This window comes from Symsagittifera roscoffensis, chromosome 1 (genome assembly GCF_963678635.1).
Source record: "Symsagittifera roscoffensis chromosome 1, txSymRosc1.1, whole genome shotgun sequence".
NCBI classification, from domain to species: Eukaryota; Metazoa; Xenacoelomorpha; order Acoela; family Convolutidae; genus Symsagittifera; species Symsagittifera roscoffensis.
The window spans coordinates 4755854-4768280 of NC_087062.1; positions in this window are offsets into that span (position 1 = coordinate 4755854).

Here is a 12427-nt window from a genome sequence, read left to right on the forward strand (position 1 = left end):
TTTTAAGTGCGCCTTGGGACAAAAAAATGCTTCTTTTCCATTGAACAATCGTCGGGTCACTCTTGAGAATAACACTACTTCTTTTTTTGTAATAAGCAGAATGAAATGAGCATTTAAACAAGAGATATAATTTCTTTCACAAAATGATGTTCAAAATGATCCAAAAATATTCTAAAATGTAGCAAAAACGTCACAGGTCTATCAAAATGTTTTTCAAATAATTTAAAGCATAAAAAGTAGAGAACAAAAAATTTAATTCCAGCATTTTGCACTTGTAAATTTTGAGACATTTATAACTTTGCTTAGGATAGCTATAACATTGTTTCGGTTTGTTTCAGAAACTAATATAAGTTTTTCGTGGAAAATTGAATTGTTTAGTTATTTGGAGTTATGGACATTTTCAAAACTAATCAAGCTGACACGAAAATGAGGAACAGTATTATTTTATAATCATTTGAACAAATAATTGACATCGTACGGGCAATTTCTTTTATAATTTCAAATGACTTCCAAAGCTCAACTTTCTTTGAAGAATAATTTTTGAACCAAAATGAAACAAGGTTGTAGCTACACTGGACTAGGTTGTAGCTGTCACAAAACAACATTAGAAGCCTAATTGCAAGTGCAAACTGTTCGAATTAATAGCACACATTTTTGAAAAGTAGGAGCACCGAATTTTCCGACCACCTTAATAGTTCTACTGAAACTAAGAAGAATTTTTTTCTTCCTAGTTAAGTTTTCTTGCTGTTTTTATCTAAAGAATGGGTTGAAACGTAGCAAAAAGTAGCTTCAATAAGTTCAACCGATTTGAAAAATTTTAGTGAGTTTCATGTCATTTCAGTCGAGCAAAGTAATGTTTTCCCACACAACCAAAAACAAATCTGAAAAAAATAATCTACTTAACAATCTCCCTTTTTTAAAAAAGTGGGGAGATTGTCAAGTAGATTGACAATGGCATATTTTTGATCAATCGGAAAACAGCAAAATTATGAATTCTCAAACAAAAACTCTAATGTTTATTTATTGTATTTATTTATAGGAGTGGAGATTTTTAAGTAGATACTATAAGAAAGAATTTTTTATATAGATCCAACGGACATTTTGCATCTATTTTCTCGACAAAATAATTTTTAAACGTTTTATCAAATCCCAAAGACGATTCAAAAGATTTTTAGTTTTCATCACCTTAACCCACTTTCACGAGGCATAGAACCAGAAAAATGACAACGCGTTATTCCTTTTGTATTGTTTTGAAAGAATCTCATATTTAAGCATTTAAAACCTGTGTATCTCTAAGATCTTTTTAAATCCCCATTAGTGTGTAGTTTAGTTTTCTCGTTAATCATTTGATTTTATTACAAGAAACAACGTGACACTTTTTTCCATGTTTCAATTTATAAACGTTTGTCGAATCAAAAAAACAGTAGAAGGAAAACAGTTTTAGAAGTCAATATCAATCTGATTTTTTTAGAAGCTTTCTCTGTCAAGTTTGCATTAAAAAAATAGCTCAAAAATTTCATTCCATATGACAAAAATCAACGCAAAGTCCATTCGGTAATTGTTCAATCAAAGGACACAATTTTTTGTGTCATGGTAAGTGATTGGTTTATCGCTACACGAAGACCAAAAATTCCTACGTTGACGTGGTAAAAGAACAACTACTGGGCATCGAAAACTGGAAAAAGCATGCATCAACGCTGCTTGTACGTTTGAATTGTTATCCATCCAGTGACCTTTATAACAGTGCCGTTTCAAGGAGATTAGTCCGTAGTCGGAGAACTTCTTTTAATCACTCTTTTACTGCATAAAACTAACGGACGAAGACTTGCAAACCGCATTTTGCCTTGTTGATCAATCACTCAAAGTTCACTCGTTAACATACTCTCCAACGCTCATGATCCGTAGCATTGAAGCCAAATTAAAAGTGTCCAGAACTTATCACAAGTGATTTTTGATCGAAATTGCTATCAAAAAAAAATGAACTCGTTGACTAAAACAAAATCTGCCAGCGCCACTGAAAGATTGATTGAGTAAATTTCTCAAAAATTTGAGCTGAAGACGGCTGACTTGTATGCAAAAAATAGGGCAAATTGACTCGTGACCATTATATATTGACCAAGTTGTGAAGCTGAACTACGGTAAAGACGGCGTTGCCCTATCCGCCGTTTTGCGGAAGTCTTCAGGCGAGTCAATTCGACCGATTGTTAAACTCTCACCCGTTATTGCTCCCATGGGAGTGGATGATGATAATACTTGGCTTAGTGATCAAGATCTCATGATTTATTTTTCATCGAAAGATTTGTTTGAAGTAATTTATCAAGTAAATTTGCACTAAATCTAAAATGGAACTCAAATGCTTTAACGTTAACTTCAAAGAACTTGCTGTGTTTCAATGTTCGATTTGATAAAATTTTCACATTTGTTCTGGGACCCATACTCGAGTTGCATTTGGGGCATGCAACACTTTTTCCTCTCCCTATGATTGAATTTCAGCTGCTGTATTTTAAAAAAAACTTAGATTTGCTGACTAAAAAGGTAATTTGTTTGAGATATTTTTTTAATGATATTGAAATCAAAAATTAGACAAACGAATTACAGAAGTTTTTGAGAGTTTTTTAATTTACTGCTTTTGACTTTTTTCCCAATATATTATAATCAATTTTTATTAAGAAAGAAATAAATCTGCACATTCATTCCAAAGCACGCGCATTTTGAGAAATAAAACTGCAATCGATTTTTGCCCATAAAACATGAATAAGTTGTGAAATAGATAATTTTTTTTGATTGCAATGAAGTCTTGATTTAATCGTTAAGAAATTTACAATTTTTTGGTGTATCTTTTGATAAACATTGTGAAACAAGTTATCCATATTTCAGATACACGTTTTAAATAAATTATATCAGGAATTTTTTTGAAGTTCATTTAATAACAGTTTACACATTAAATTCGGATTAATTTTTCTGCAGTAAAATTTTTGATTATTTCTGAAGAAAAACTCCCAGTAAATTTTGCCTGGGGTATTCATAAAATTGCCTATAAAGCAAAAACATCCATTTTTAGACAATAAAATGGTTTTACAGTTATTGCGGAGAGTTTTATACAGTTTACATTCACATTGTATCCATCAAAAGTTTTAGAGAACAAAATCCATTTTCAGGCAATAAAACCGAATTGATCAAAACTTTTGAAAAATTTCGATGTGTTTTTGATAAACTGTATGTGCAACTTTAGGCCAGTTTGCATGCATTTTGTGAAAAAATGAGGAATATTATTCCTAAAACAATCAAACGGAACGAATTAAGAAGTAAAAATCATGGGTTAGTCTACATTTTTGAAATGTGCGTTTTATTCGAAAATTTTCCATGTGTTCCATAGCATATAAGTAACAATTTACGTTGCATTTTAAAATTTGTTCGAAACCTGGCCATGTTCACTTCATTAGCGCGTATGAAGTGAAGCGGGCCATTTTGCTAGATGCAACTGATTTTTATCCCATTCAAAGCATTGGTCGTTCATTTTACAAAACAATTTCAGACAAAAAGCAATCAGTGCATCGAAAAACATTTAAATCTTAATATTCAAAATTAGTTCACAAAGATTGAGTTTATTATCATCAACGTGCTTCCAGAAACTTGCTTATGGCATTTTTTCTTGTAGGTTTTTGGTCCAAAAAACTCAAATAACTGAATTTCAGCAGAAAAAATTTTCAAATATTGACCAATTTTACAATTGCGATCATCACTCGTTATACAATTAGGTGGTAACTTTTTTTCTCATTTTGGACCAAACTGGGTTTTTCTGGTTATTTTCAGGCATTATCATTTTTCAAGGCTGCAAAAAAACACTTTTAAGAAGAGAATCAATTGTAAGTTCCATGGATCAAATATGATCGAATCTTTTTTTCCAAAGCGTTAAATTTAAGATTTAACCACGTCTAATTTGAGAAAAAACTTATCGGAATTTTTGATAAACCATTTTCGATGTTGCGCAGTATATTTATATATCATCACCATTATATATTCTTGGTTAATCATTCTAAAAACAAATAGTCAATCAAAAAACATTCAGCCTATCGAAAACAAGTCAAATCATAGAACGAAAAATTTGGTAAATGCACAAACAATGAAATCCTTATTAGCAAGTTGTTTCAGCAAGCATTTCAAAAGGTAAAAGTTTCTAGTTGGTAGATAACAGGTAAAAATTTCACAAAACAGCTTCAAAAAAAGATACATACTGGTTAAATTTTATTTTTGTGACGAGCCATCGTTATACAATCAGGCAATAACGTTTTCAGGTAATAACGTTGTTAACCAGCTTATTTACTAGAACCCTAATACCTTCAGCTGTTGCAACTGACAAGCAAGCTCATTTTTGCAATATTATCATTTTGTTCACACTTTTTACCCAATTTTAACTATTAGATTGAGTCTAATTTTTAGTATAAGCTAGTGCAACGTTTTGATGAGGCATAAAAATAGATTTTTTTTCAATAGTTTTCAATTAATTTATATTATAATGGGTCACGTTAAAAGTTTATCCACAAAATTTTTGCAAATTTTTTTTTTCAAACGAAATGGTTGGAGAAACTGTGAAAACATTTTTAAAAAGAGTTTTGAAGCAAATTGGATCATATTTCAACAACATAATTTATACATGATTCTTTTTTAAAAATGCATGCTTGAAAAAAATCATGCTGAAAATAAGTTAAAAAGTCAGTTTCTTTCAGAGAGAAAAGTTATGTTTATTGTTCATCCCTCAGTTTATTTTAGTTTATTGATCATAGAATGTTTTTCCAGAACTGGATTAGTATAAACTAGTGCAATGTTTTGATGAGGCATAAAAATAGATTTTTTTTCAATAGTTTTCAATTAATTTATATTATAATGGGTCACGTTAAAAGTTTATCCACAAAATTTTTGCAAATTTTTTTTTTCAAACGAAATGGTTGGAGAAACTGTGAAAACATTTTTAAAAAGAGTTTTGAAGCAAATTGGATCATATTTCAACAACATAATTTATACATGATTCTTTTTTAAAAATGCATGCTTGAAAAAAATCATGCTGAAAATAAGTAAAAAAGTCAGTTTCTTTCAGAGAGAAAAGTTATGTTTAATGTTCATCCCTCAGTTTATTTTAGTTTATTGATCATAGAATGTTTTTCCAGAACTGGATTAGTATAAGCTAGTGCAACGTTTTGATGAGGCATAAAAATAGATTTTTTTTCAATAGTTTTCAATTAATTTATATTATAATGGGTCACGTTAAAAGTTTATCCACAAAATTTTTGCAAATTTTTTTTTTTCAAACGAAATGGTTGGAGAAACTGTGAAAACATTTTTAAAAAGAGTTTTGAAGCAAATTGGATCATACTTCAACAACATAATTTATGCATGATTCTTTTTTAAAAATGCATGCTTGAAAAAAATCATGCTGAAAATAAGTAAAAAGCTCAGTTTCTTTCAGAGAGAAAAGTTATGTTTATTGTTCATCCCTCAGTTTATTTTAGTTTATTGATCATAGAATTTTGTTCCAGAACTGGATTAGTATAAGCTAGTGCAACGTTTTGATGAGCAGAAAAATAGATTTTTTTTCAATAGTTTTCAATTAATTAATATAATAATGGGTCACGTTAAAAGTTTATCCACAAAATTTTTGCAAATTTTTTTTTTTTCAAACGAAATGGTTGGAGAAACTGTGAAAACATTTTTAAAAAGAGTTTTGAAGCAAATTGGATCATATTTCAACAACATAATTTATACATGATTCTTTTTTAAAACTGCATGCTTGAAAAAAATCATGCTGAAAATAAGTAAAAAGCTCAGTTTCTTTCAGAGAGAAAAATTATGTTTATTGTTCATCCCTCAGTTTATTTTAGTTTATTCATCATAGAACTTTTTTCCAGAACTGGATTGAAATAAGTTATTGAAGTTAGTTCTATTGGCCCTTTTTTGGGTTTTTTCTATAATGTTTTTGTAAAATCTCAGTTCTCAGGTCATTCATTAAACTTTGTTGCTATCTATCAGAGCAACACCATGAGTTTAGCCCGTCTTAGAAAAGATTTTTTGGCTTTTGGAAGTTATGCATTTTTCAATGTCGCCCAGTAGATAAATTAGTATTAGTGATCTAGCTGTTGGCCCGCTAAAATTATGGCAGCTTTTTTTTCAATGTCGCCCAGTAGATTTATTAATATTGGTGATCTAGCTGTTGGCCCGCTAAAAGTATGGAACCTTTTTTATTATTCTCACATGTTCAGCAAAAATAGCTGAAAAAAAATAAAACACCGTAGTGAAAAAAATATAAATAACAAAAAACATTTTCTGATTTTTTTGTCACGTGTTTTTATTCTGGCATATGTTAGGTTTCGTTTTCAAATTTACCATAAAACACAACGTCGTATGATTTTTTAAACGATTGTTACCAAACAAAACGTTTTTAAAATTCAAATTGATTCTCGCTCTATGGCATTTGGTTTTATCAATTAAAAAAAATGTTTACTTTATTACTTGGTCTCAACTAAGGACATTGACAAGGCTGACAATCATTCTTTTTATGTCAAACAATAATGAAAATCCTACAAAGTGTTCTTTTTTCTCAAAGTGTTCAGTTTTCTGCTTGTAAATGGTGTCGTGTTGAGTTTTCAGTGTTGTGCTGATAACAGTCGGTCGGCACAACTGATTAAAGTCGGGCGGTTTTTTTTAACGCAGTTTTCGTTTTTCTTACTGTTCACGAGCAAAGAGCACCTATTCTGATGGAATTGTTTCTTTTTTTTAATTAAGTTTTTCTAATTAAAAAGAAATCCTTTCATTTTTTTTTAATTGAACTACTTTGTGAAATATTGTGAAAGATTTACTTTGTGAAAGATTTTTTAAAGATTCATTAAGAAATTTATTCTGGAGAAACCAAAAAAAATATATGGCATTTTATTCCAGTGGGCCTAAGATGTTCTCGTATAAAACGTATTTTTGGGGAAAAACAGAAATCTCAGAAAATTATGCTCAAACTGAAGAGTTTGGTAAACTAGGAGAATTAAATAAACAAAATGTGCGCTGTTTTCTCGGAATGTTTCTTTGCTCAATCCATTTTGAAACAAAAAATTCCAAGAGGTTTGCTGAAAATTCTAAATTGATCTAGATCAACTTTTCAGCTCCCTTCTATAAAAGCACCAAGTTTTACTCACAGGAGCTTTCCGAGTTTTTCCTATTGTAAAACTCTAGTTTCACCATCTATTGTTAATTTTTCAAATAGCGTGCTATCGGCGAGAACGCTCAACAACATTTTTAGACCCGCAAAAGCTTGGATTATCTTTGAAATTGAATTCAGATTCTTTCAAACATTGTAACTGAGAGTATCTGCTAAAGTAAAGTGTTGTCGAAAATTTTTATAACAAATAGACTTTTCAGAAAACAGAAAAAAATGGGGTTCTTTTTGCACTAGTGCACATTGTTTTCCGTTTCATTTTCAAGTTAATTTCATAATAATTTTGCTTAAAAAAACATTTTAAAATGACCCAGCTGGATCTTGCAAATAGCGCCCTAACTGTGTGACGAGTTTATTTTTTTGGGGGAAAATTTAATCTAAATAAATCATTCTTTTTTTTGCGCTGAATTGAATAGAACATCTGGTCAAGAGCTTCTCTTGCAAAATCACTGGAAACATTTGATTCACTGGTGGAGAAAATTAAGCGCGGATTTCATTTTTCTATCAAAATTCCGGTTATCAAGAATGTTTTTGGCATGATGTCAAAACTTTTTTTTAAAGTTGTACTATCAACCAAAAGATCATAATCAAAGCTACACTCTATAAATCTCAAACAATTTTATTTCAGGAATGGTCAGAATTTTTTGATCTGAGGTTGCCATTTTTCACCATTTGCAATAAAGTTTTTAAAATGCTTGAACGTGTAAAACACAAATAATTTCAGTGAAAGAACACATTATTTAAGCTGAAGAATTCATTTTTTTTGCTGAGAAGGTTACACAACGCATAAACTTGTTTCTATTCCCCTTATTCAAAAACTTTAACTTTAATGCAAAATTTAGTTGAGATGGTGACAGTTTACAATTTTTTACCCGGGAAAAACAGGTAAATCCTCAAATAAAAAACGGTCAAAAAGTTATTTCTGGTCTAGATTTGTTATTGGTCTTGTTAAGAGCCACTAAACGTAGTCATTGTAACTTTTTTCCAGGCTCAAGGTTTAAAATTTTCTAATAACTACAGCTGTGCACTCATACATATTGTTGCAATCATGATTGAAATGTTGTAATTGTGCTCTCCAAATACGAACGTGAAAAAGGCGCAGTTAAATCTGAATGAGTTCTAGTTTTAGAAAATTCTAATTTTTAGAAATGCCAGCGGAACCAAAAATGTACTTATTGATCCAGTCATCTCAAACTTTGTGAATTTTTATCAAAACATTTATCAACCAGAAATTCATCTTGAATCTCAATGATCATTAAGGTCATATCTTTTTAGGCTCAAAATGCATTAAGGTCATATGTTTTTAGGCCCAAAGTGCAGTAAGGCCATTGCCAAGATCAAATCTGGCGGCTTTGTTGAAATTTTCATGAATGTTGTCACAAACATGCTTTTCAGATGAAAACAGACTTCTTATAGTTTTTGCCTAGAAATGTCTATTAGCGTACCTTGAATAATATTAAGTTATTCAATGTTAGCTTCCCTGGCTTTTTTATCCACAGGTAACGACCACACATTGGACAGTAAATGGCTCAAGTTCGAATCCAGCCAGGACTAGTTTTTTCAAAGATGAAAATGTTCAGGTTAAGAAAATGAATCATCGTCTGTCTGCTTATATTTGCTCGGATTTTGTGCCTTATCAGCAGCTATTCACTATTCTTGAACAATTTCCTCGGTGAATGAAAGCGTTTTGATTCATTTCTGTTTTTCGTAAAAGCATCAACTCAAGAGACACATTTTTATGTCTCTTGAGAGAAACACATTTTTTTTGTTTGAGTACTGTCAAGGGCGTAAAAACTAAGAACGCTCAACAACATTTTTAGACCCGCAATAGCTTGGATTATCTTTGAAATCGAATTCAGATTCTTTCAAAGATTGTAACTGAGAGTATCTGCTAAAGTAAAGAGTAGTCGAAAATTTTTATAACAAATAGACTTTTCAGAAAACAGAAAAAAATGGGGTTCATTTTGCACTAGTGCACATTGTTTTCCGATTCATTTTCTAGTTAATTTCAAAATAATTTTGCTAAAAAAAAACAATTTAAAATGACCCAGCTGGATCTTGCAAATAGCGCCCTAACTGTGTGACGAGTTTATTTTTTGGGGGGAAAATTTAATCTAAATAAATCATTCTTTTTTTTGCGCTGAATTGAATAGAACATCTGGTCAAGAGCTTCTCTTGCAAAATCACTGGAAACATTTGATTCACTAGTGGAGAAAATTAAGCGCGGATTTCATTTTTCTATCAAAATTCCGTTTTTTTAAAGTTGTACTATCAACCAAAAGATCATAATCAAAGCTACACTCTATAAATCTCAAACAATTTTATTTCAGGAATGGTCAGAATTTTTTGATCTGAGGTTGCCATTTTTCACCATTTGCAATAAAGTTTTTAAAATGCTTGAACGTGTAAAACACAAATAATTTCAGTGAAAGAACACATTATTTAAGCTGAAGAATTCATTTTTTTTGCTGAGAAGGTTACACAACACATAAACTTGTTTCTATTCCCCTTATTCAAAAACTCTAACTTTAATGCAAAATTTAGTTAAGATGGTGACAGTTTACAATTTTTTACCCGGGAAAAACAGGTAAATCCTCAAATAAAAAACGGTCAAAAAAGTTATTTCTGGTCTAGATTTGTTATTGGTCTTGTTAAGAGCCACTAAACGTAGTCATTGTGACTTTTTTCCAGGCTCAAGGTTTAAAATTTTCTAATAACTACAGATGTGCAATCATACATATTGTTGCAATCATGATTGAAATGTTGTAATTGTGCTCTCCAAATACGAACGTGAAAAAGGCGCAGTTAAATCTGAATGAGTTCTAGTTTTAGAAAATTTTAATTTTTAGAAATGCCAGCGGAACCAAAAATGTACTTATTGATCCAGTCATCTCAAACTTCGTGAATTTTTATCAAAACTTTTATCAACCAGAAATTCATCTTGAATCTCAATGATCATTAAAGTCATATCTTTTTAGGCTCAAAATGCATTAAGGTCATATCTTTTTAGGCCCGAAGTGCAGTAAGGCCAATGCCAAGATCAAATCTGGCGGCTTTGTTGAAATTTTCATGAATGTTGTCACAAACATGCTTTTCAGATGAAAACAGACTTCTTATAGTTTTTGCCTAGAAATGTCTATTAGCGTACCTTGAATAATATTAAGTTATTCAATGTTAGCTTCCCTGGCTTTTTTATCCACAGGTAACGACCACACATTGGACAGTAAATGGCTCAAGTTCGAATCCAGCCAGGACTAGTTTTTTCAAAGATGAAAATGTTCAGGTTAAGAAAATGAATCATCGTCTGTCTGCTTATATTTGCTCGGATTTTGTGCCTTATCAGCAGCTATTCACTATTCTTGAACAATTTCCTCGGTAAATGAAAGCGTTTTGATTCAATTCTGTTTTTCGTAAAAGCATCAACTCAAGAGACACATTTTTATGTCTCTTGAGAGAAACACATTTTGTTTGTTTGAGTAATGTCAAGGGCGTAAAAACTAAGAACGCTCAACAACATTTTTAGACCCGCAATAGCTTGAATTATCTTTGAAATCGAATTCAGATTCTTTCAAAGATTGTAACTGAGAGTATCTGCTAAAGTAAAAAGTAGTCGAAAATTTTTATAACAAATAGACTTTTCAGAAAACAGAAAAAAATGGGGTTCATTTTGCACTAGTGCACATTGTTTTCCGATTCATTTTCAAGTTAATTTCAAAATAATTTTGCTTAAAAAAAAACAATTTAAAATGAACCAGCTGGATCTTGCAAATAGCGCCCTAACTGTGTGACGAGTTTTTTTTTTTGGGGGAAAATTTAATCTAAATAAATCATTCTTTTTTTTTGCGCTGAATTGAATAGAACATCTGGTCAAGAGCTTCTCTTGCAAAATCACTGGAAACATTTGATTCACTAGTGGAGAAAATTAAGCGCGGATTTCATTTTTCTATCAAAATTCCGGTTATCAAGAATGTTTTCGGCATGATGTTAAAGCTTTTTTTTGAAGTTGTACTATCAACCAAAAGATCATAATCAAAGCTACACTCTATAAATCTCAAACAATTTTATTTCAGGAATGGTCAGAATTTTTTGATCTGAGGTTGCCATTTTTCACCATTTGCAATAAAGTTTTTAAAATGCTTGAACGTGTAAAACACAAATAATTTCAGTGAAAGAACGCATTATTTAAGCTGAAGAATTCATTTTTTTGCTGAGAAGGTTACACAACGCATAAACTTGTTTCTATTCCCCTTATTCAAAAACTTTAACTTTAATGCAAAATTTACTTGAGATGGTGTCAGTTTACAATTTTTTACCCGGGAAAAACAGGTAAATCCTCAAATAAAAAACGGTCAAAAAAGTTATTTCTGGTCTAGATTTGTTATTGGTCTTGTTAAGAGCCACTAAACGTAGTCATTGTGACTTTTTTCCAGGCTCAAGGTTTAAAATTTTCTAATAACTACAGATGTGCAATCATACATATTGTTGCAATCATGATTGAAATGTTGTAATTGTGCTCTCCAAATACGAACGTGAAAAAGGCGCAGTTAAATTTGAATGAGTTCTAGTTTTAGAAAATTTTAATTTTTAGAAATGCCAGCGGAACCAAAAATGTACTTATTGATCCAGTCATCTCAAACTTTGTGAATTTTTATCAAAACATTTATCAACCAGAAATTCATCTTGAATCTCAATGATCATTAAGGTCATATCTTTTTAGGCTCAAAATGCATTAAGGTCATATGTTTTTAGGCCCAAAGTGCAGTAAGGCCATTGCCAAGATCAAATCTGGCGGCTTTGTTGAAATTTTCATGAATGTTGTCACAAACATGCTTTTCAGATGAAAACAGACTTCTTATAGTTTTTGCCTAGAAATGTCTATTAGCGTACCTTGAATAATATTAAGTTATTCAATGTTAGCTTCTCTGGCTTTTTTATCTACAGGTCACGAACACACATTGGACAGTAAATGCTCAAGTTGGAATCCAGCCAGGACTAGTTTTTTCAAAGATGAAAATGTTCAGGTTAAAAAAAATGAATCATCGTCTGTCTGCTTATATTTTTGCGGATTTTTTGCCTTATCAGCAGCTATTCACTATTCCTGAGCAATTTCATTGGTAAATGAAAGCGTTTTGATTCAATTCTGTTTTTCGTAAAAGCATCAACTCAAGAGACACATTTTTATGCCTCTTGAGAGAAACACATTTTCACATTTTTTTTGTTGTTTGTTTT